The sequence below is a fragment of the Amphiprion ocellaris genome, chromosome 10, assembly GCF_022539595.1.
Source record: "Amphiprion ocellaris isolate individual 3 ecotype Okinawa chromosome 10, ASM2253959v1, whole genome shotgun sequence".
Lineage (NCBI taxonomy): Eukaryota > Metazoa > Chordata > Actinopteri > Pomacentridae > Amphiprion > Amphiprion ocellaris.
In genome coordinates this window covers 20,419,294-20,445,092 of record NC_072775.1, presented here as the reverse complement: position 1 = coordinate 20,445,092, position 25,799 = coordinate 20,419,294, and the positions used below count along the sequence as shown (strand labels likewise).

The window sequence follows — 25,799 nt, the reverse complement described above, 5'->3', positions numbered from 1 at the left end:
CCGCCAGCGGCAGTTTTCTTTGTTTGTCTTCGTCAGGATTTTGATAAAATTTAAGAAGGGTCTGGTCTTGAACCAGCGACCTGCAGCTCCATAGGCAAATCCTTAACTCACTGAGCTACAGATCAGATAAAAAGAAATAAATTCGTCGTCCCTTTGGCATCGTAGTTCCTCAAGTGACCACATGGGTGGAGCTGAGGCGGAGTCTGGGTGGAGTCAGGGCGGAGAGTAGGCGGGGAGGTGGGTGGTGGCCTCCCCCCTCTACTCCCCCACCTCCCCCCACCGCCCACCACACCTTCCCCCGCCCGACGAGTTCTTCGAGTCTCCACGAGTTCTTCGAGTCTCCACAGGTTTTCCCGAGTTTCTGGAGTTTCCACCAGGTCGGAGGCAGAACAAGTTGTCATGAAGAGGTGTTGAAATCGGCCAGGATGGACTGACTTTTTACAGCGACCAGAAGGAAGACGACTAGAAGAGCAGGTCTTTAACCAGCATCCATAAAATCCATGGAGTCGCTCCAGAGAAATGAAGGAAGGTCAACTTTTATTAACCTCCATCCAGATGTTTAACTTCATATCTTTACTTTGACATTTTTAGCACCACAAACCTTTAGTATCACACTTTATTATCATTTATTAGGACTTTAACGGAATCCACCAGCAGATTTAGTTTTTGTTGTGAAACTTTATTCTTGTCATCATGAGACTGCAATATTTAAAACTGTTCCTTCTATTTGATCTCATGTTTATTAGCTTTAGTGCAGAAAGTTATTTTAGTTGTCGATTAGTCTCTTAAAAACCAAATAATAAATTGGATTAGTTAAGAGGTTAAAATTTCTTACTTTGTCATATTTTAAATATCACAAAAAATGGAAAAATAAAGTGTCTTGAGACAATTTGACCTGTAACTGGCATTATATAAATAAAATAGAATTCAAATTGTATGTATCTTGTAATGTTGGAGTAATTCAGCCATATATGTTGGAAAACACATTTTCTTTGACCATTAATCTGTTGATTGTTTTCTCCAGTAATTCATTTCTTGTTTTGGTTTATAAAATGTCAAACCCAAATATATTCAGTTTACTGTCATAAAAACCAAAAAGATTTACATTCAAGATGCAGGAATCAGGCAGTTTTTCACTTTTTATCTTAGTTTAGTGAGAAAGATAGTTGATAATGTGTGAATTGTTGCAGCTTGTGAGCCGTAAAAGGAAAATCTTTGGGGCCGAGTGTCAAAAAACATTTAGAAACCAACATCAACAAAACACTCAACAAAGATTTGAACATCATTGAAGGGAAATCCAACTTTTGCATGACAATGTCTAATTAAAGGACATTTATTTCCAGCGTAAATGTGTGATATTCATCCTCTGGAGCTTTCTCTTCACATCGTCTTCCACCTGGACTGGTTTGGTCGGGAGCATGTGCAACAAATATTTGAAAAACTGCACTTTAACATCAATGAATGACACTGAAGTTTAATCTCTACATAAATGAGACTGAGTCTGGATGTGCTGCTCTGTCATTAACTCCTAAGTTTAGGGAAAGTTAAAACAAAAGAGGACAGTTCAGATAAGACTTGAGAATGAGCTTATTTTGAACAAACATCTCAGACTTTCTGAGCTTCAGCACCTCTAGCAAGATATTTTAACAACAAGCAACTCAAGAGATCCAGAAGTTGGAGAGAGTTAGCTTTAGCTAAAGCCAAAGAACATGTGGGACGCTAACCTAGCAAACATTTCAGACTTTTCTCTGTGAATTCTGAGAAATAATTTACTATTTAATGACAGAGCTACACATCTTAACTCAGTCTCATAAAAACAGACTCTAATTCAGTGTCATCCATCCATATTAAAGTGCAGTTACCCAAAATGTTTGCTGCATGAGCTCCAACAAAACTTGTCCAGGTAGAAGGCCACTTTGACAAACAGGAAGTGGACGATTCCAAGCAGATTTATAGAAGGGGGAACCGGACTGTACTAAGTGTTGTCGAGTATAGAGGGGTGTTTTGTGGGTTTTTAAGGCTGATAATGATTATTAGTGAGACATTTGGAGTCGATATTCATTTGCAGTAAATGAAAGTATTTAAAATCTTGGAGTTAAACTTAGAAGAACACAAACTCTAACAGAAAACTTTGTTGATACGTTTTTGTTTTGTTTACAGATGTTAAGTTAAAGGAGTTTTATTCGTGACGTATAACCAATCAAATCACTCCAGAAGACAGAGCGACCACAGGTAGATTAAGGTTCAGAGCCAAAGTAGCACCATTTTTAAATGTATTTATTACTGTAAATCAGTAAAAAATAAAATATTGATAATCAGTAAATCAGTCAGCCCACAATTACTACAATTCTACAATGTATGTCTCTTTCCTTTGACTTGTTATTTGTACAATATACGATGTATATGATGGCGTTTTTTCATACCAAAGGCTATACTATGATGTTTTCTAAGAGTCATACGATGCTACTCTGTTTGTTCTGGCCCTGGGCCGCTACACTCGTCCTCTGTTGTTTTCTGGATCGTACTCAGCTGCATGCCTTCGTCCACCCAGCCTCCGTTGACTCGTCCCGCCTGCCGTCTCTGGACCTGAAGCTGGATTGGAACAGACCAAAGTACAGTCCAATCACGATGCCAGCTGCCTCTCAAAAGGCTCCTTCATCTGGCAGGTGGCGGCACTTCTTCTGAGGGGAAGCTGAGCTGGCCCGGCAGAACTTTGGAGATGTCTTCCAGTGGTTGGTGGATGTGTAGGGAGATAGAGAGGAACCTTTGAATTGTTCAGAAAGGAAAACAGGGAACCCATTGGTAGTTTTAGTTTAGGGTGCTACTGTGGTGTGTTTTTTGGTTTTAAGAGGTGAACACTAATAAATACACAACATTAAATCACATCTTTGTCTGTCTTAATAATGAAAGCTTCCGTTGCTAATCTAATAGCATGTAGAGCTTATGCAGCATATAGCGCACCTTTCACATCTCAAACACCAATTAAAGGTTTACAGACTACTTGTAAGACATCAATAACACATCAAACCCACAGTAGATTTCTTAACTTATACATTTAACGTAACACATAGCACGTCCATATATCATTATCGTAGCATGCTAATTGTTCTAACAACACGAGCGCTATTTGCATGTCATTTACACGTCTTTAATTTGAATAACAATGTGAACATAAATGTAACATACCTCGTAGGCTGCTTGTAACTAAAGAGGGGCTCGTATTAGACTCCTCTTCTCTTCTCTTCGTCTTTCTTTTTAGTTGTGTACAGTAAACGTTATACGCTGAAGTCTGCCGTTTTCATTCATTCATTTTGCGCTCTGCTTTCATTCATTTCGCGCTCCGTCTCCACTTCCGGTTTCGCCGTCCGTCCGTAAACATGACGTGCGGAACACTCTATCAACAATAATTAGTTCCGCATCAATAAATAATAATATAAACAAAATTAGAACGGAACAGGGATATAACTAACTATGAGAGACAGTTACACTAAGCTATGTAAGTACTTCCTGAAAGAGTTGCAGTCATTGATTGTTTGAATCATGATGGCACCTGATGGACTTGTTATTTAGTTTTCTCTTTAAAATGATGATCTGAAGCAACTTGAGGCCTTCTCATAATATTACAGCCATAAATCATCAGTCACTTTTGGCAAAAAATACAGGTTGTAAATGCTCATGCTGGAATATTTTGAGAGCACCTGTCAAATATTAGGACACTGTGACGCTGGTCACTAATGCAACATATCATCTCGGAAAATGTAAAATTCTTTAAACAAAAAACTAAAGTTTGTCCAGAATCCGATAATTCCAGTGTAAAGTAATGAATTACATGCAACAATAGATCAATCAGTTAATAGAACACAGATAACAGATAATCCATACAGAACCTTGGACCTCTGGTCCAGTAAAAAGAAGGGCATGTTAAGAAACACTCAAGAATTAAAGCCTTGAAAACAACAGCACAAGAGAAGAGGAAAAGTTTCCCACTCGTAAGAGTCTGCATTTCTGAAATAAAGCAAGCGGACGTGTTTTGAAATAATAAAGCCGTTCTCACAAACTCTTTATGATCATTTGAGGTTTCCTCCATGAAATCACAGAAAGCCTTTTAAAAGGGTGTCCTCTAATGACAGCATTTTATATCTAATGTCTGTCTCTACAAAATCATGTCAGGGGAAAAAAAGATCTAAAGGCAGACAAAATACAGAATGATTCTCGTAAATGGATCCGCAACATGTCCTTTAATTGCTATCTTGGTAAGCCAATATGAAATCAAAGCAGTTTCCACTTTCTTGGCACTTGCCCAGTTTCTCCCCAAGCTGTCGCCACATCCAGGATGTACAGCCTGCCCATTTTTAAATAGGTGAAATATTATGGTTCAGCAGACCGTAAAACACACAGGAACTTGAACTGTGACCTTTTTCGTACAGTAGTCTATTCTCTGCGCTCTTTGTTTTGCGCAGAAGTCAATCTGGATCATTAATTTTATGGGCTCCTTGAGGCTCTGCACCTTCTTTGATGTTTTCTGATAGACTGCACTTAACATTCCACATGCATTTCTCATCACTCTCAAGCCTGACGTGACTGACAAATAAGTTATATCCATGGACCACGTGCTTATCTAAATGCTGAGGGAAGTGAGGCAAAGGCATGCGTTCTTGGCTCTGTGCCCCTCTACAGCGCACCGCTAAGATAAAGTCTCCATTTGATGATGTTGCTCGAAGTACGAGTCCGACGTGGTGGGGTCGGAGTGCTTCTGACTTGGGCTCACATGGAAACGACATGGCCTCAGTTATATAGTGTGAGGAATCCCCTTCTTGTTCCTTGGTGGAATACTTTTCTTAAGTTTTTATTTTGCCCCTACTGGACTGTCAGTACCTAAAAAACAGGATTTTTATGGAGTTGCAAAATATTCAAAGTCAAACTGAAATAAGAAGTCTCCCTACACAGGAGATAAAACCATTTTTGGACATCTTTGTGGAAACAGCTACTAAGCTTCGAGTCTGTGAGTCCGTGTTTCCCATTGCAGCAGCTGATTGACTTTTAAGGGACAGTGTTACTAGGAGACACACTGTCAATTTTTCTGTTGCGCTAACTACCAACTGGAGCATGTCATTGCCTTATATATGACAAGACATTTTTACAGGATGGTTTTCCCTCCTTTTTCAACAAGGCCACTCATTGGTGGTTATATACCATTTGCAGTTTAAGTTGTCTGGCTGTTAGATGCATATTCCCTGCAAATGGAGAAACTTGCAAGCCAGGCTAATAACACTCCACTGAGTGCCTAAGCTTCAAGCCGGGTGACTTTCAACAGGGCTGGTGTTGTTTGGGGACACAATGTAAACTCCTGTGATTCCTGTGCTGCTGACCATGTTATAATGCAAACCTGCTACACAGTTATGTTTCCACTCGCAACAGGAAACTTGCAAGGTACAAGAATGCTTTAAAAAGTTGTCAGCCTCACCAGGAAACAAGGAATGTAACTCCCATTTTGGGGCATAGCTGTATACTATAAAGCCTTATGTCACTGTCCACAGAAACTCAAATGTTTGAAACAATCATAGACAAATGGAAAACCTTGAGTTGGCTTCTGTTGCTCAAGGACAATGTGTCCGTCTACACGGCACAAGTGGCAGAAGCAGCCTAATGTGGCTTTGAACTGGTGCCCCATGAACCTTATTCACCCAACTGCATCATTTGACTGCAATCTGGTTCCCAAACTGAAATCCCACTTGTCTGATCACCATTTTCAGAGTGATGATGAAATCATTCATGCTGCTGAGGGATAACAAAGCTTAAACATGAGTGGACCTATTGTACTGAAGTTAAAGAAAACAATGTTGAAAAATGCAAGAACAATTTTTCGACTGTGATGTTTTCTGGTGAGGCCGAGAACTTTTTGAAATACCCTTAACCCTTAGTTAACCTGGTTTCCTAAAATTAGCTCTGCCTCCCAGTGGGCGTTACTGTTTTTTGTCACCTGCTGAGAGACTGGCAGCTCCTGCACCTTTACTGCTGTGTTTGTCACATTATACCAAGAATGGAAATCCAGTCCAGTCAATGGCAAATGATCACATTGACAAAACTCACAGCAGTGAGGCGTCTTGTTAGATTTTTTTTTTTTTTTTTTTTTTTTTTAAGATAACCACAAAGGTCAAAACCAACACTAAGGATACACTAATTTCTTAGTAAATTTATGCATATATATTTCCATTTAACTTAAAGTCAAAGCTACAAGTAACTGTTTGGAGTAGGAACAAAGCTGCTGAAAGCATGCTAATAATGTCATTTCTCCTTAAGCTGATTTCTTTCTCCTCCTACATGTCAGCTGTTGTTATGAAATGTTTACACTTTCCAATTTGGCAGCTCCATAAAGACATGTTTGTCTCTAATTGACCAACTGGCAGAGGTGCTGTTGCTCCTTATTGCGTACAGGTAAAAAGCCTTAAAGTTATTCACTCTGCATCCCAGAGGGATCCTAGAAAAACAAACCACCATGTTTGACCTTTGCAGAGACTCTTGTAGCAACAGGCTCTTCTTACAACTCGTTTCAGCTTCCATTGAAATACAAACAAAGGCTCAGTAATAGTAACCAAATAGACAAGAAGTCTGACACGGGCTGGAGAACACGAACACGAGGCAGATCTTATATTATCATTATTACCAAAAACAATAAATGACAGTTTTAGGAGGGTTTCCACATTCTGTATTTGTAGTCTGTGAGCAGCACTAATTTGATCTTTTTTATTTAGAAATATCGACATTTTATGGATAAATTCTGATCAATAAATGCTCACATTTGACATCAAGTCACAGTTTTCCAGCTTATGTCCACAGTGACACTGGAGGGGATGGTACTGCCAGGGGAGTAGCCCATTACAACTGATTTTATAAATATTTAGGCTTAGCCATATTAAGCTGATTTTGGTACTTTACTCTGCTGGTCTGCCGTGAACACTTGAGTATAAATCAGCTTAATTTGTTCTGTGCCACTCCGCGCGAGTTTTGCATTCTCCCGAGATAATATAAATGCCTGATTTTGCAGTTATGTCATCATACATTTAGTTTTATTTAATGAGTGATTCCTGGATGTGAGCATTTTTACTTAATAACTGATGACAGTTTTTTTAGAACTTGATCCGGTGTTTTCTGGGCTTCTGAATACAAAGAAAGACTTCCATCATCAGCTGAGAAAGTCTGAGCAGATCTGTGATAATTGATTCGGGAAGCAAAGAGCCTAGAAATCCTGGCAGCTGTGAGTTATGGGTGGGTAAGTATCCAATACCAGGTTATTGTGGCGAGACAGCGGAGATGTTGTGGTCAAGGGCTCGGCTAAACTCTCTGGGTGAAGAGTAGTGATCCCTGCGGTTGGCAGAGAGAACAATTACTGGAAGATTAAAAAGGCCTTCAAAAGAAAACATGATCAGCATTATAAAGAGCTGAAATAGAGATGTTTGTTTTTCCACCGAATGCTTTGCTCCATTTTAGATTTTAGACATTTTTGTGGAGCTCAATCAAAAAAGAGGGCTGCAGACAAAAAGACTGTGGTTCATCTTTGACCCCTGTTCTCAAGGTGCTGGATTTGACCACATTTCAAAAGGCAATCTGAGTCTCTTACGAAATCAACTCAAAGGGGTGTGTTTCATACCAAGAACTTGACATCAATACCGTCGATGCTGACATATTTAACTAGATAAGTGAAACTTTTGGCCTGGTGGTGGCACTGTGGGGAAAGTTGGATAAATTCAAACAAAATCATTAGGATTACATCCTTTGGAGACCATGAATGTGTGTGAAAATATGACATTTCATCACATAATTGTTTAGATATTTCAGTCTGGATCAAACAGACAGCTGACAGTCAGGCCCCAGTGGCATGCCACTAGCATGGTCAAAAGCATTTCTTTGGAATTAAATATTGCATGTTTGTATTTCTGTGAAAAAGGCAGGCAAAATATTTACAGTGATACCCATCGAAACCCCCTCCTTTTCATACATCAGGGCTGTGATTTGATCTGCAGAGGGTCTATTACCCTCACTAGCCTTTCCCTCACTGAACCTACTATCTTGGGCAAAATTCTTAACACAGCCAATGACAAGCTGGTCACACAAGTATTATGTTTTATGTTTTCCCCATTGCTGTCTAATGTTTCACATTGAGGTTGGGACCATCAAGCAAACTACAGCTCACTAAAGAATGGGCCCATTGATTCTCAGAGGAATAATTTTAGTGGAGGGAGTATTTAGCACAGGCCCAGCTAGAGAGAGCTATTAGCTGCTTCTCCAGCTCTGTGATCCATGACTGGAGAGGCTCAGTGTGAGGAGAGAAAGAGGACCCTCGTCTGGCACTGCATCCACGCTCGTTTCACCCCACAGCCAGTGTGCTCAAGTCATGTGTCCAGGACATGTCTAAGCCAAAAAACATGGCCTCCTTGTCATATTTTCTTTTATCTAAACACTAAAACAAACAACGCTTGGGATTTCCCACAGCATCATTTTACAGCAATTTTATCTCCTGATATGATGGTGCAGAAAAAAACAACACTCAAAATGGTCCGTTGCATCTGAATAGCAATCGTGCAGAGATATGATTTAAACAATGCTGGTGTTCAGGAAACCAGTGCATTTGTTTCTCTGTATAAACCGGACTCTCTGAGATTGGGCCTGAATTCCTCGTTCTCAGGAGAAACCAAAGTGGTCCATCATTACCTCCTCCACACTCCCCCTTTTCCCATTTCAGCACCACACTGAGCTAAGATATCAGCTAACACATTATCCTCTTAGCCCTGGAGACTGATAGCCGGTGAGGGCCTCGAGCCAGGAGCAGCCACACAGGTCAGGGAATAAAAACTGGCATCACAGTTACTGCAACAGTAAATTTAACACAGATCAGATATTGCTCACTTCTTGATCTGGTGAACAGTTGCAGTGGATGAAAACCACACACATTCGTTTTTGGTTTTGTTTTCTTAGATTTTCTAAGTAAGTTTTGTTAAAAATGTTTGAGAAAAAAGTCTTGCATCGGGAATAAATGCAAAAATCTTTAACTTTTGGATTCAGTAATTGTTGTTTTAGGTCTATAAAAAGCAGTAATTATGTGAATCAATTAGCAGTGAGACTATAAACGTAATGTTTTTTAGTGTTCACCTTGTAAATTTGCAGAATTTAGCCCCACCCTGTCCACTGTAAGGTTAGACTAACACTACAGAACAACCATTAGTATGAGAGAGTAACATCAAACCATTATCCCAGTATCACTGAATATCAGGTGACATTATCCTGTCTGTGTTGCCCACCATGACTGGCTTTTTCAAGAACATTTGACTGTATTTCTTGGCTCGGACCCCTTCTGAGTCAACAGAGGAAGCCAAACCCACCAGGTTTTTATGATTAAGTGGACAAAGTCAGGAGGGTTTTATTCCAGACTGCTTGCCAAGTCATTTTATATCACTTCAACAAGCCAAAAACTGAACTTATGAAATTACATTAATAGCTGTCAATGTAAAAGAAACAAAAGTCTGTAATAGTTGAGAGATGTTTTACAAGCAAATCTGGCATTCCTCAGGCACAGTGTTTTTTTTTATCAGAGCTCAGAGGCATTTTATGTAATAGCTCAAGCCCTAAAACTGAGATGTCATGCAGCTAAAAACATTACAGCAGCCCCACATGCTGGCAGTAGCCCAAGATGCACCTGCACTGTCAATTACTCAGCGAGTGCACTTCTCCCTGCGAGTCTAGACACCCAACACCTGCTGCACATTAATCTGTAATGGTCTCCGCTGCCGGATATCCACAGTTAAGAAGACAACATCTGATTGCCGCACCTTTTTCCTCCTGCCCCTCAGGACCACGCTCCTCGCTCTGCTGTGGCATGCTCACCTTAACTTATGACCAACTGATACTTGTCACGGAGTGTGTGGTTTGGGGCTCTGAGGGGAAAGCCAGGAAGGTGGCAGATCCGCTTCGCATGAATTTGCCTTTTTGGCAGGGGCATCGTCAACTTGGATGAAACTGAACACCCCCATACAGCCTCGCTGGAAGGTTACAGTGTTTCTGGATGTGGTCCATGGGCTTGGTCCTCGCCAGCCACCTTCTTCACCAGCCGCACAGTGATGTCATTATTCCCTGTAGTCACAGCTCCGAGCTGGCTACAAATGAAAAGTAATCACTATTTGAACTGCATGCTCACATTTTTATGACCTCCAATTTTCTAAACACCACTAAGCTCAGCATGCAGTCTGTTTTTGCACATATACTCCATGTTAGCAGCTACAAGCAAGTTAAGTGGAACTTAATAGTCAGCCTCAGAAGGCGTTTTATTGTACACTACCAGTCAGAGGTTTGGACTCACCTTCTCATTCAATGGGTTTTATTTAATTATTATATATATAGTAGATTAATACTGAAGACATCAAAACTATAAAACAATGCATAAAGCATTATATATGTATATATATATATATATATACACACACACACACACACACATATATATACACACATATATATACACATATATGTGTGTGTGTATATATATGTGTGTATATATATATATATATATATATATATATATATATATATATACACATAAAGGCACCTTTTGAGACTTGCTTGTTTTTTAAAATGTAACATGTTTTTTCACTCAACACTATCCAGACTACAGAGCAAGAAATGCACTCTATAGAACAACAAACCTGAATCAGCACACTGGTCAAGAAAGGAAAGCTCAGCAAGATCTCAGCTCAGTGGACAGCTGTGCACTCTTACAGGAGTCAACACATTACTAATACTGGTATGTGCGTTGCATGTACCGTTTGCTCAAATGTCAGAGGTCATTTTACAGAAAACACACCTGCTTTATAATTAATTGTGTTTTTTGGCTGGACCAACAAGTGGTGCAGCCAGAGCTTGCAGCATCAGCAAAATGTTTAACAAGTTTTTGAAACTGGCTGACTGTTGACAGTGAAATATTGTGTTCAACGAACATGTTTCATTTCAGTTTTAAGGCTAAAGAGATTGCACTAACATGTGTATAGATCAAAAAACAATGAACCACACCCATCTATTGTGAATTGGAAAATTCAATTGTGGTGGTAAAATAGGCCACCCAGCCTACCCCTGAACCCCACAGAGCAGAATACTTGTTGAACTTGAACTGTAAATGAATTCCTATACATCCAAACTTGTAAACTCTATTGCCATACACATTTTCCAGCTGCGGGTTGTTGTCAGTGTTCCTCCACAAACAGGCTCATGTGTATCTCAGAGCTGACTGAATGTTTAGATTTGCCATTAAGATTGAGATGGAGTTTTTTGTCAATGAGAGAAGTAAAGAGGCAACCAGGCAAGTAAAGACAATAACAGAGTGAGGAACTAAAAAAACTGTGAGAATCTTTATAGATGGAGGGACAGAAGTTTTTTGGATGACCAGAATATCATTTGGATTGTAAAGAAAAAGCCCTTAATGACTATATAGGGAGTGTAGGACTCTTTTGCATTGTTTTTGTTTGTTGCTTGTAGCACCACTTTGATCTCCAGTCTCACTTGTCTTCTTGTTATATCATTGTATGTATATATCATTCATATAGATGTATTTCAATAAACACAAGATTAATTGTGACGTGTGTTGAATTACCGTTACTTTTTCTGGTCCGTGTTCATTTCAAGTATTTGTACGAGAACATTTGGTAGGGTAAAATAAGCCTCATATGTTGTTAAATTTCAACATGAAGACACCATAAAAACAACTTGTTAAACTTCTACTATAGTCACAATATTCACCAGTCAGGCATAACATTATGATCACCTGTTTAATATTGTGTTTGTCCCCCTTTTGCTGCCAAAACATCCCTGACCTGTCAAGGCCCGGACTCCACTAGACCCCTGAAGGTGTGCTGTGGTATCTGGCACCAAGATGTTAGCAGCAGATCCTCTAAATCCTGTAAGTTGCGAGGTGGGGCCTCCATGGATCAGACTTATATGTTCAGCACATCCCACAGATGCTCAATTGGATTGAGATCTGGTGAATTTGGAGGCCAAGCCGACACGTCAAAGTCGTTGTTTTGCAACTCAAACCATTCCTGAACCATTATTAACCTGTTGAAAGAGGCCAAATCCATCAGGGAACACCATTACCATGAAAGAGTGCACATGGTCTGCAACAATGGTTACGTAGGCGGTATGTGTCAAAGAAACATCCACATGGATGGCAGGACCCAAGGTTTCCCAGCAGAACATTGCCCAAAGCATCACATTGCCTCCACCAGCTTGCCTTCTTCCCATAGTGCATCCTGGTGCCATGTGTTCTCCAAGTAAGCGACGCACCCAGCCATCCATGTGATATAAAAGAAAATGTGATTCATCGGACTAGGCCACCTTCTTCCATTGCTCCCTGGTCCAGTTCTATTGCTCACGTGCCCATTGTTGACACTTTTGCCGGTGCACAGGGGTCAGCATGGACACGCCGACTGGTCTGCATCTATGCAACCACATATGCAACAAACTGTGATGCACTGTGCTTTCTGACACCTTTCTATCAGAACCAGTGCTAACTTCTTCAGTTTGAGCAACAGTAGCTCGTCTGTTGGATCGGACCATATGGCCAGCCTTCGCTCCCCATGTGCATCAGTGAGCCTTTGCTGCCCATGATCCTGTCACAGGTTCACCACATTTCCTTCCTTGGAACACTTTGGACTGCAGACCGGGAACACCCCACAAGAGCTGCAGTTTTGGAGATGCTCTGACCCAGCCGTCCAGCCATCACAATTTGCTCCTCGCTCAAGTCCTTAAGCTTGCCCATTTTTCCTCCCTAACACATCAACTCTGAGGACAAAATGTTCACTTGCTGCCTAATGTATCCAACCCACTAACAGGTGCCATGATGAAGAGATAATCAGTGTTATTCATTTCACCTGTCAGTGGTCATAATGTTTGCCTGATTGGTGTATACAGCCCCATGCACAAAGGTTTTTGTGTTCCCACTAATGAGTCCATATCACCATTTCAACATGTCAAAATAGCAAAAAAAAAAAAAATACAATGTTGGCTTGCCATAGTGTCACACATCAAACTCTTCTGATGTTAGATCTTTCATAACAATCCCAATACTACTCTTGTTTGAAAATGTTGCAATGTTTTCCATTTTCAAAGACTAATATTTTAAAATTTGTCATCTGTTGGGGCCATTCTGCTGGAAACAATTTTGTGTGCATCTTCATCAGTTTCATGGCTGTGGGAGTTACAGTTCTGGTGATATTAAACCTTTGAAATGGCTTCTCTTAAAAGGCATTTCTGAAGGCGAAAATATAAAAATTCCCCGGTTTGAAAACATTTGATATTCTCATTTTTCAGCCAAAATATTTTACAGAATTTAGTTTTGGGTTCCAAATAAATAAATAAACCCTGAACAAAATCTCAGATGATGCAGAAAGACATTTCCCAAATTTTTTCTGACCACTGTTCTGAATTGACATGGACTGACATATATTTTTGAAGCGTTTTAACTTTAGTTTTAAATTAGTTGGGGAAATTTTCACAATTAATAATAGAATACGGAAATAGACTTTTTATTTAATTTAGTCAGATAAAATGTATATAATTTGTGCTGTAATATTTAACTGTAATATTTAAAATATTTACGTAGATTTTCTCCATAAATAACATTCTAGAGTCTCAACCTAAATGATGAACTTGTTGGGTAAATTTCATAATGCCAATCCTATTTCCCTATTGGAAAGCACTTTGGCTCCACAGCTGTTGTTTTAAATGTGTTACATAAATAACAGTGACTTGACTTGATTTGACATCATGACCAAAACGTCAGCGGATTTACCACCAAGTTGCAAACTCCTCAAAAACAATATGGCCACAGTAGTACACAAAAAAGAAACTTGTAGCGTTCTGGAACACAGTTCTGTGGGTTGATGAAACAAAAATTAACCTCCATCAAAATATGGAAAGAGGAAAGTATGGAGGGAAAAAAAGGAATAACCCAGGACCCAAAGCACCACCTCATCTGTCAAACATGGTGGTGGTCATGCTATAGTTTGGGTGTGGATGGCTGCAAATGGAAATGGCACATTGGCATTTATAGTTATTTCACTGCTGACGGAAGCAATGGGAGCATTGAGCCAAATAAATCAAAACTCACTGGGCGACATTTCATCATTCAGCACGACAACAATCCTAAATATACAGCAAAAGCTACCAAAGAGCTTTTTTAGGGGAAAGAGTTGAAATATCCTCGACTGACTGACTGGTCTGATGAGGCAGCAGTTCACCTGCTGTAGACTAGAATGAAGAGACCCCACAACAAGCAAGGGGAAAGCATCACCAGGGAGGATACAAAGCATCTGTTGATGTCTGTGGGGCCAAACCTTCAGACTGACACTGATAGCAAACATTGTCCACAGAATACTAAATATGAGTGCTTTGTTTGACCTCATGTACACTACCGTTCAAAAGTTTGGGGTCACTTAGAAATGTCCTCGTTTTTGAAAGAAAAGCAGTTTTCACTGAAGACAACATTAAATCAATCAGAAATACAGTCCAGACATTGTTAATGTGGTAAATGACTATTCTAGTTGGAAACGGATGATTTTTAATTAAATATCTACGTAGCAGTACAGAGGCCCGTTTCCAGTAACCATCACCAGTGTGTTCTAATGCTAAATTGTGTTAGCTAATGGTGCTGAAAGGCTAATTGATGATTAGATTCAGATTCAGATTCAGAAAACTTTATTTGTCCCCAGGGGGCAACTAAAAAGGCACGTAGAGCAGGCAGTGCAACAATGATGTAATGTTTAAGAAATAGGGATAAATATATATACACAAGTCTATATCAAGTAATATAGGAATAAAAATAAAATAAAGAGAAATAAGACAAAAAAACAATGCTTGGTAACATATTAGTACAAATGTCATACATAGTGCAAATACACATGAAAAGTAGGTGCAATGTGGCAATGAGGTAGATACAAGAATATATCAAGGTAGATATAGATTGCAAAGTGCAAAATGGCCTAGAATGGATTAGAAAACCCTTGTGGAATTATGTTAGCACATGAATAAAAGTGTGAGTTTTCATGGAAAACATGAAATTGTCTGGGTGACCCCAAACTTTTGAACAGTAGTGTATGTCTGTCCAATTACTTTTGAACTCCTAAAAATGCAGGCGCTATGTGTTAAACAGGCTATATGTCTGAAATTGTTGCTTTTTATTAACTTATGTCAACTGTTGTCATTTTTCACATAAACTAACTAAATTAAAACAGAGAGAGACTCAGCACTTTAATATAATATCCATTATTTTATTTCAAACTAAATGTATCCTGAAGCACGGAGTCTCAAGAAAGACTCAAGTAATTGAAATAATGATTATGCTCTTAACTGTGTGTCAGTGTTTGAATTTTGTAAACTCTGGATTATGCTTATCCCCAACCTTTCTGAAAATGTCCTGCTTTGTTTTATAATATCTAGCAGCTATATTATGGATAGGAAAAGATAGTGGTTATGGTCAGAGATATTGTAAGGGAGAGGCTCACCACTTAAAGAAACCTGAATAAAAATCTATTGGAGAATTCTGCAGCACCAAAGGTAGCAGTTGTATGGCACATGTCCTGCTCTACTACCCAAAAAAAACATTGGTCTGCTTCGTACCAGCTGAACTTGGAAACATCCAGCCAATCGTGTTATTGCAAGTGTAGTGTTGCTAAACTGTGCACATGCATAGTAGAGGTATAACATGTGGAGAACAATGCTGTTTAAGCCTTAATTTGGGGGGAAATTATCAAAATTCTGCAGCAGTTTTTATCAGATTGAGTAGTTTTTATGTCCTGGTGACCACTGAAACTGCAGTTCTGGATTTTGTCGTCATTTATTTAGATAAAGACCTGGTGTTTTTTTAGAGCAAAACAGCATTTCAAACATTGCTATCAAGTGGTGAAACTTGCATATAAGGACTTTATTATGGCTCATAATAGGGCAAGAATGAATTCTAAACCTATGACGAGATGCAAACTCTTTCCATCTTCATTAAGGTCTGCTGGATTTCACACTCCACCACTAATCTCCATACGTTACTCCCCACTTTGCTACACATAATCACACTATTCCCTGCATTAAATGTTGGCACTGGATGGAAATCAGGAGGTGCAAAACCGTCCAATGCACTTGGATGCTTGGCTGTAATCTGCTGTTGACGGGTGAGTTTCATGTGTCATTTGACTGGTGTTTTGAGGAGCGGGGTGAATGATAAAGACCTGAGGTCACTGCGATCTGAGACTGCAAGGTGCACTCAGCTACTCTGGCTGGCTGCAGCCAAGGAATGGAGCTCACACTGACAGCTGCAGCGCAGTGTTGAGTAAAGTGAATGTAAGGAAACACAGAGAGAAGGAGACAGTTGCTCAACCTGTCGACAGCTTCTCCATAATTCAATAAGTCAAGGTGGAGGACCATTCCTGCGAGGCTACAGCAGCTCCGTAAATAGCTGTCTAGCATGATGTGTTTTTTTTCCATGGTAATCTTGCTTGTCTCTCTCAACAAGCCTGCTAACATAATTGAAAACACAGACGTGAAAAAACACAAGTATCACTGACACAAGGAATGTTTCTTTGTCCTGCATGGTTACACTTTCACTGTCCTGTTTTAACATGTTCTAAGAATGTCTACAGGTCAACATGTTCAACAATGCTCGCCTTGTTCCATTATCTTTAAAATGAAATTATTCATCGCTGTTGTCATGCATGAAGACAATGTTTCTCATGTTTACATTGCAAGGAAACACTGTTCTGTCAGTGTGCTACAAAGCAAAACATTTATTTAAGATTTCTGGCTGTGATTGCAAAGGTTTCGCAGTTTGTCTTTTCAATAAGTCCGTCTGAAAATGCTCATACGTTGCCAATGGGCCTGTCTTTGTTGCATGTCAAAAGTTTCTCTCTGTGTCTCATGTTTTACAATCTCAATATATTATCAAAAACAAACTCACAAAATGTAGTGTAGACAGTAGCTAAGGGCTTTTCAACAAACCTACCGCAGACTGTTGCTTCAATTTCCTCTTCAAATTCCCCTTTTTGTCAAAGGAAAGCGGTATTTCAACTTTCCCACCATCTCCTCTCAATATATCTGCCCCACTCCAATTGTGACTTAAGTCTCTGTTGGACTCTGGCCAGCATGTTAACTCCAGCTAAATCAATGGATTAACAATTTAGTCCAACCCCACCATACACGCACACATACACATACACACACACACACACACACCGTCGACACCACCAACACTAATCTTAAGGAGCTGACCTCAGCCAACAAATGACCAAATTCACACAAAATTGAGACCCGCCCCCACCGACAATGTGGACTTTCCTTTCTTCTGTCCTTATGAGAGGCTCCTATTGAAGCAGCCAACCGCACTTGTTGAGATCGCAGTGACAGATCCTCAAGTACCTCTCTGTTAAACGAAACCACAATATCCTTTGGGATTCAATTTACTCTGCAAATGCTTGTCGCAAAAACAGCAAGGGTGGGAATCCAGCTAAAGCAAACTATCTCGCATTTGTAGACGGGATTACTATCTACTTAGCTCATATTCCCACACCAAATTCATCACTGGCGTTGTACCGGTAGAAGTGGTGAGTGAATAAATGAGTTGCCTTTCCATATGCTTTGCGACTTTACCCTATTTGTGTTACACTGTCTTAATTTATAGGCAACAGCAACAGTTTCACTGCCTCCAGTCAGCAGCAGCACTGGTTGTGACCCATGAGGTCAGCGTTACTGTTGAACCTGTGCCACAGCGTCTGGTACAGTTGAGCGGGCAATGTGCAGCTGTGCAGGACTCTGGGCTGGAGGGCCACTCACACACACCATGTTGTCACACTGTTTGTCATTCCACATGTCAGTCATTCTGAGTTCTCCCAAGCCAACATGAACACATTTTAGTAAGAGGATGCAGGAGGAAAAGTACTGCCTCTTCCTGTGTTAGCATCAGTGTTTCCCATATTATAAAGCTTTCCCAAGCTGTCCAGCGCACATATGTTCCAACACCTACCAGTCATGACAGAGTGTGTGTATGAGCCTTTATTTAGTGAGGCATTTCTTCATGAGTGATCATGGCACATGTAAACTGCATGCTGTAATCGATGTCTAAGGCAGTGGGATTTCAAGAATGCAATGTGTGACTAGATTTATTGTTGTATGTTAAGAGGTTTCAGAGTACCTGCTGTGGCTCCCTGTGTTGTCTGTGTAGCTACACCCTGTTAGTGTGCACCTCCTCAATATTTCACTGTGTCGGGGCTACAGAAGGTATAAACACAGTATGTGGAAGAGCTGCAGGAGCTGGGAGTGAGGTTTCTTATTTCTTGATCAGCCTTCATTTCACAGATTATTCATTCGCTAATTCCCCAGTTTTTTCTTCATTTTCCTGAATAGTAAACCAAAATTTTCATGGAAGAATAGCTCCATATAAGACCAGTGATAGGTTACTGCTTTCAAAGTGTTCAAAGCCAGTGTACAGAATTAAAAGTGGAGCCCTTTTCACAACAAATTACAAGTCGCTCTCCACCAGAAAGTGAATGAAATAATATGAACATGGCCATATTGGCTAATAGTCAGTGAAAGGCACTAGGTTTCCATTTAGTAGTAGCAGGAAAGAAAGAGGGGAACAAACCCAGGATGTTACACTTATGTGGTATGGAAGTTAACCAGTAAGGTTGTTAAGTAATGTTACCCAAACTGGGCGAATCTTTCCACCATTACTCAGCTTGTCTGGTAATACATAATATGTTCATCTTGCCTTTCAGTGGTGCAATCAATGGGCCTTTCATACCAAAAGGTAGCAACAGGTCATTCGCCCTCTCATGACCTCAACAAACCCCAGTTGTACGCTGGGTGTGTCTGGCCTCCACAGCATCACCCGTCCATCCTTTTTCCTCCCATCTCATCTCATTCTACATTGTGCGGGTCAGAGGCGCCTGGTCTAGCCACGGTGCCATGTATCCTAATCACATAAGCACACGGGCTAATCCTCAGGACAGCTGGGGAATCTTTACTGCACAATTGAAGCATGAGCTGGACAGCAGCTTCATGGCCCATCTCTGTAAACCCCCGTGCTTTCATCAGCATGCCATTGTAACCCCCCCTCCTCCCACCAACTGACACACACACACACACACACACACACACACACACACACACACACACACACACACACACACACACACACACACACACACACACACACACACACACAAATGAGTGGTCGCAGGTCAACCCAGCTGCTGATAGAAACTTCCAGGTCCTCCTCAACCCACAGTTGTACAACTTTCCCTTATGTGCTTATATAACATCAACATTTTTGGGGGAAAAAACAAAACCCACAATTTGTCCAAGTTGTTAATATTTCATACATCCCTGATGCACAAAACAGGTGGTGACCCAGTTGAAGGAAATTTCTCCTTCACAATAGTAAATGACTGCTCTACACTGACATCTAATGCTGTGTAGTTATGGTATTGAATATCCATTCAGTGATCTCCAAAGTACTTACTGTCTAAATAAATTGATGGACTGAGGAGTATATGTCTATCGCATACATCCTACTGGTGATACATCAGAACACTGTCTTGTCTAGGATATCTACCATGATGAACTGTTTTCCTGAAAACAGTCTCTGCTAGAGCAGTTAGAGCATCCATCTCCTCAGAGATTCTGATGAATAATGGAGTAATAGGAGGAATTTCCTCAAGAATAAAATGTTTCTAACCCTGCAACTCTCCTGGCAAGTGCTCCAATTCTCCTGGTGCAATTGCAAGCACAAAGGGCTTGCCAAAAAACCCAGGCGTCTATACAGATCTATGTTTATCCCATCCCCTTAACCCGCTATGGGGTCTCTGGGGGCTTTCCCCACTCTTCAAGTATGTTTGCCAATGAAAGAAACACATGCTCTAATGTTATTTATAGAATAATTTGTTTGTTTGTCATTCTATTTTTTCCAGAAGGAGAATGTCAATTCAGGTTCACTCAGAATTGGTACAATTTATTGGCCATATTGAATTCTTCATTTGTTCTTGGGTAGGAGTGCAGCATGTTAAAACAGAGGGAGGGTTTTTTGAAAAATGAGCTTTGTCATGTGAAACTGACATTTTTATGATTGTGAGCAAGTGTTGAAAACCTCCTGAGCCAGTTATCATCATTATCCATCGCATTTTGTGGAGAGACCTCAGTCATGGTCAATGAGCCTTCTCCCCAGTCCAGGAAAAAAAAAAAAAACCTCAGGACCTCCAGTACGGAGTGAAAAAACACTGATAGTTTTCACAGTGCACAGCATCACAAGACATATTCAGGACACATTACACTTCATTGCTCATCGTGCTGTTTGATTATTTGAGCAGTGTCATTTTAAAAGAAGTGATTATTGAGTTAATATTGTTGCTACCAAGGTAGCATAAATGAAATGTGTCTTTTCTCTCACCCTGACTGACAGTAAGCACCAAACAAAGTCATCCTTGTCTTCACTGTGAATCCAGACCACCAGATATATACAGTACACTATGTATTTTTCCTTAAAGCATTTTCTTAATTCGCTGCTGTTTTGAGGAGATGCTGAGCTCACATGTTTTTCCAGGCACAAGGGACAAGCAGGAGCTTTGACATGTACTTAACAACAATCAAAAACAGTTATAAACAAGGTAAGCTATTGGGCAGGGTGCAGGAAGGAGGCGAGGAAGGCACATACTCTTCAGACCCCTATCACACTTTCCAGAGAGGAACTCGCTTTTTCCCAACACACTGAAAAAAATCATAAATCTGCGACTTACTCAGACCTGTGGCATGAGCTAAGGTGTTTTCATAGCACTCGGCACATAAGTTTCAACCGATGCTCTGGTCTTTGAGGACCTAATGCTTGGATTCCCATTAATTACCCTCAGATCTTATATTTTTGTAAACCTTGATTTAAAGTAAGACTATGGAATTTCTGAAGGAAAAATGTACAATGAAAATGTACTGAACTTCATGAAAATGAAAAGATTTACAGCTAATGCAGTGGCCCTTTGCTTCATTCAGCTTACTGAGGGGTTTTGCTACAGCGAACATAATTACTGATACTTTCAGTATGTTTGCAAATACGTTAAATAACTGTTCCTAACATGATCCAGTTACTATACATATCCGTTATGAACATTTGCTGCTGCAGTTTAGTTGTGGGTTGTTGCAGACTCCCACCCATCAAATTTCAAATAATCCATGTACAAAATACTAAAACATGACCAAACTGAATCTCAAATACAACAGTTAAAATGAAATTTAAATCTCCTTTTTTTGGTATTAGTTTTTTCATTTATGTCTCTTGTATTTGTGGGAACATTTTTTTTAAATCAATATAATATTTTTAATAATTATTATTATGCATGGAACGTGTGTCCCACAACAACCCTGTTAGCATAACCTTTTTCGCTGGTAGAAGAAGAAGAAAACAGTGACAGCCTAAAATTTTCAGCCTTGATTGAATATCTCACTCCACCTCATGCAACCCTGTTATTCATATTATCAGGATAAGACAAATTCTTTTTACTGTTTTCCATCAGTAAATTTATCCTCTTGGTCAGTAGTAACAGCTGGCTAAATATCTATCTTCTACTCCTGAGAAAAAGCTAACGGTAGCATGGATTTGCAACCGTGTTATTTTGATTAGAGTAAGGTGAACAAACAACAAATAAAACATGGAATGCAAATCAAGCCTTTGATAGTTTATTACCTATTGTTGGTGAATATGGAGCAGAAAATTGTAAAAGAGAAGGTCTAATTTTCAAAACATTTGACTCCCTAATGTCCTCCAATTCTGCAGAGACCCTTGTATAAAAATGTAATTTCTCATAGACAGAGCTGTCAATATCATCAAGTCTATATCTAGTTACTGTCCAGTATAACTACTGCACGCCACAGTCAGCTTCTCAGGCACGAATACATCCTGTGCAGTGGGGGGATGCAGGAATAACAAATCCTCTGCCACTTTCAGCAGTGTAAGAATAATCTCGCTCTTTCTGCTTGGCAGCCATGTGCATGTCCGAGCAGACCGGTAGGATGAGAGAGGGGCTGGGAGGTAGTCAGGAGGAGGTGAGTGTGTTGGGGGGGGAGTGGGTGTTGATTTTTTTTCTGCCTTTTTTTTTCAGTCCGTGCTTTAGTTGCACCCACTTCCTTCATGGTAACAGCTGTCAAAACGTTGTCGGATTACAGCGGACCGCAGAGTTACAGTTCATATTAGAGGCTGGTACAGGATGTTAGGAGGAGTCCAGCAAGCGGTGTACATTAAAGCCTCTTAGTTTGTCTGAGCAAAGCAGCTAGGACCCAGGGGAGGAATAGCTAACACCGACAGGGTGCTGCTCCTGCACTGCTAATTTAGGTACACGTGTCAGGGATATCGTAGGCTTTTCCACTGATGTTTTAGGTATTAGAACAGATACACTCATAATTGTGTTTTGTTTTCACAACTGGATGTGAAGCTCCTATTCGCAGCCCAGGATCACAAAGCCCCTTTTCTCTTGGATTAATCGTGCTTTGGGGCTTTTATGATGAGGCCTCAAGATATTTGCAAGACTGTTGAAAGAAAACACTCTGAAATCTCCACTCGTGTGCTGAGGGGCTGCAGCTTGTTGAAATAATATCAGTTCAGCAGGGTAATTCTCCAGCTCAAGTGTACATCTGACCACTGTTAACCCAAAACAGAGATGTTTACATCTCGCACTAATAACTTTCACGGTAACTTTGACATTGACGTAGAAGCATCACTGCTACGGTAATGTGCAGGGCAATATGACAGAGGCCTTGATAATCAGTTTATTCTAAATCAATATAAAATGTCATAGCAAAGTGAGGGTGATCCTGCATGAATCTGTGAAGATCCAGCCACATCCTTATCAGGTTCCTGTAAACACTTTACCTCAGCAATGACGTCTCATTACGTAACAGGAAAAGCTTTTTGCCTCACTCTGCTCCACTGAAAAAAGTTGGGCCTCGGACATTTTTCCCAGCAGTGCAGGGACATGAAGATTTTCTGGTCACTTCCCTCCTCTCACAGTTTATTTGCTGGCGTAGCATCGAGGTAAACCCACCTTTTTTGTCGCCTTTTAGTAAAATAGTTTGAGATGTTGGTCTAAAATTTGCATTAGAGTCTTAAAGGTTCAAAGTGAAATAGATTTAATTTAGTGGAACTTTAATGTAAAGTTACAGTTCAGCCATCATTCACAAATCACTACAATGTTGCTTTAATAACCATCAGGAGCAGTTTAGGTTTTGATTTGGGGTTCGATGTCCTGATGCAGGACACTTGAGCATGCATACAGAAGAAGCCAGCCCTGCGATTATTGGATGTTCAGTTTGATCAACTCCCACTTCCCAAAATGAGTTTGTTGATTTATTCCCATGATTTGTAGTGTTTTGCACTTTTGCCTTGCAGCTAGAAGATCCCCGGTTTGCGTCCCGGCCTTCCTGGGATCTTTCTGCATGGAGTTTGCATGTTCTTCCTGTGCATGTGTGGGTTTTCTCCAGGTATTCCGGCTTCCCCACAGTCCAAAAACATGCTGAGGTTAATTGCTGATTCTAAATTGTCTGAAGGTGTGAGTGGGATTGTTTGTCTCTATGTGTGGCCCTGTGACAGACTGGTGACCTGTCCAGGGTGTCCCCTGCCTTCGCCCTAAGTCAGCTGGGACAGACGCTAGACCTTAATGAGGATGATGCGGTGTACAGATGATGGATGGGTGATTTCTTCTGCTCATTGGGCTAATTGTTTCCTGTCAAGGCCACTTCACTACATCATTGTTTTTTTTTTTCTTCCTTTGATGTCACTTTTACAAAATAAAAATGCTCTCTGGATGGCATCTATGTGACTCTCTAAGGCAGGGCTATTCAATTAAAAATTGACTCAGGCCGGATTTTCAGACTAAGAACATGAGCTGGGCCGGACGTTTTTAGCAGACAGTGAGCAAAGTTAACCATTTAAAATAAACACAAACAGATACGATAACAAACACACTGGATGTTTATTAACTATTGCCACATCCAAAAGGACATAAACACAATAGAAGAGCAGTACTTAAACTAAACGTGTGCTAAAATACTGCTTCTTTAAATTTTACATTTCAAATACACAACTTCAACACATTTTGATAGGTAAATATAAGCACAGGTTAAGGTGCATAAGAACATAAAAACTAAGCGCCGATTAGAAACACCATCTTTTGTTTTGGTCACATCTCAAAGTGCATTAAAAAGTAACTTGCTTAACAGTAACTTTTCAGAACTTGAGACATTTTTCTTCTTTTGAAATAACAAAAAACAGAGTTTGTCCCTGTCCATATTTGGTCTCATCTGAGACAGTCGCATCTTTAGTGCATATAATCAAAAAAATAAACAGTAGGCACAGTGATAGTTACTATCCCTTTGAAACGAAATAAAGCTGACATCAAAGTGCATAATAAAGTGCAACTAAGTGAAATAACTGTCAAAACAAAATGTCTTTCTTAAATATTAAACTTATAATAAGTGAACAGAAAATAGTCACATAAATACATAAAACTACCTTTAGTGTCTGCTACAGCACGCTGCTTTGTTGCACTTACCATGTCTCGAAGATATCTGTGGCGAGAATGTTTGACGTGTCAGACCTGTTTGATAGCAGATGTCACACTCGTCTTAACTTTATGGTCCGTTAAAACTTCATCCACGACAGCCAACATGCAGTCCTTCACAGTTTCTGAGTCTGTGAACGGCCTCTTTTTCGTGGCCCTTTCCTGAGCTGTGCAAGTCCGCTTCATTGTTGTACAGCTCCGGTTGTAAGATGCAGTCAAACTCTGAATTATAGCCGCTCTCTCATGACATTCCTCGGGAAAGTTTGTCCGAAACGCGGCATGTTTTTCCAACGTGGTGTCTTCGGACATTATAATCTTTGAGCGCTGCAAAGCACTCGTTGCAGAGTAAATGCATTGGTTTGGCGTTCAGACTTGGTAGTAAATAAATAAATACTTGTCAGTCCACCCAGGATTAAACCGACGGTTTTCCTCGCCGATTTGTCGTTTCAGGATAGAAAAAGACATGCTGCTATTTTCACCTGTATAGAACTGCTAATGTTAACTTTTCAAACGCGTCTCCTCAACACAATGCATTGTGGGTTAGTTGCTAGGTTACGGTAAGTGTTGCATTCAATGTTTGCAATAATGTTGGAATTTTTGTAAAAACTTGTCAGTGTTACTGAAAGATGTTTTTCTGTTTTTCTCGGACCCAAGTCCCAATCACTCGGCAGTTGCTTTAGGGCCACTTGAGGGTTGCTTTCGGGCCGCATGTGGCCCGCGGGCCGCTAATTGAATAGGGCTGCTCTAAGGTGTTAAACTGATCAAAAAAAAAAAAAAGCTAGAGCCAAAACTATTTTTGTATTTATTAATGAAATGTTTCAGTCGGGCTGCCTGTAGCAGTTCCTTTGAATATCATTTAATTAATATAACTGATGTCTGAAATGTTTTTGAATTATTTATTTTGTCTATGAAATCTCAGAAATTTTCAGAATAATAAAAAATACTATTAATTTTCTGGCACCAACATGACAGTCTTAGTTCTTGTTATTTTTTAAAGTATGCAGATACTTTCAGAAGCTGGCTCAAGCAAATACTTGACATTTTAACCTTCTAAATGACTAATTAGATTAATTAGTTTACAATAAATCTTCTGTTGAGTGATTGTTTCAACAGTGTAACAATCCAAGTCATTTTAAAATGACTAATGATCATTTTATCGTAGCTCAATGAGTTCATTCA

At 40.0% G+C, this 25,799-nt stretch overlaps 1 long non-coding RNA gene across 1 annotated transcript; it reads right to left on the bottom strand.

Moving 5' to 3' along the window:
* Positions 1–2,261: 2,261 nt before the first annotated feature.
* LOC129349810 (uncharacterized) lies at positions 2,262–3,350 on the bottom strand. The gene is made up of 2 exons (XR_008602946.1): positions 3,187–3,350; positions 2,262–2,764 (listed from the first exon to the last, which is right to left on the bottom strand). It is a non-coding gene; the product is annotated as an uncharacterized LOC129349810 (long non-coding RNA).
* Positions 3,351–25,799: the final 22,449 nt, after the last annotated feature.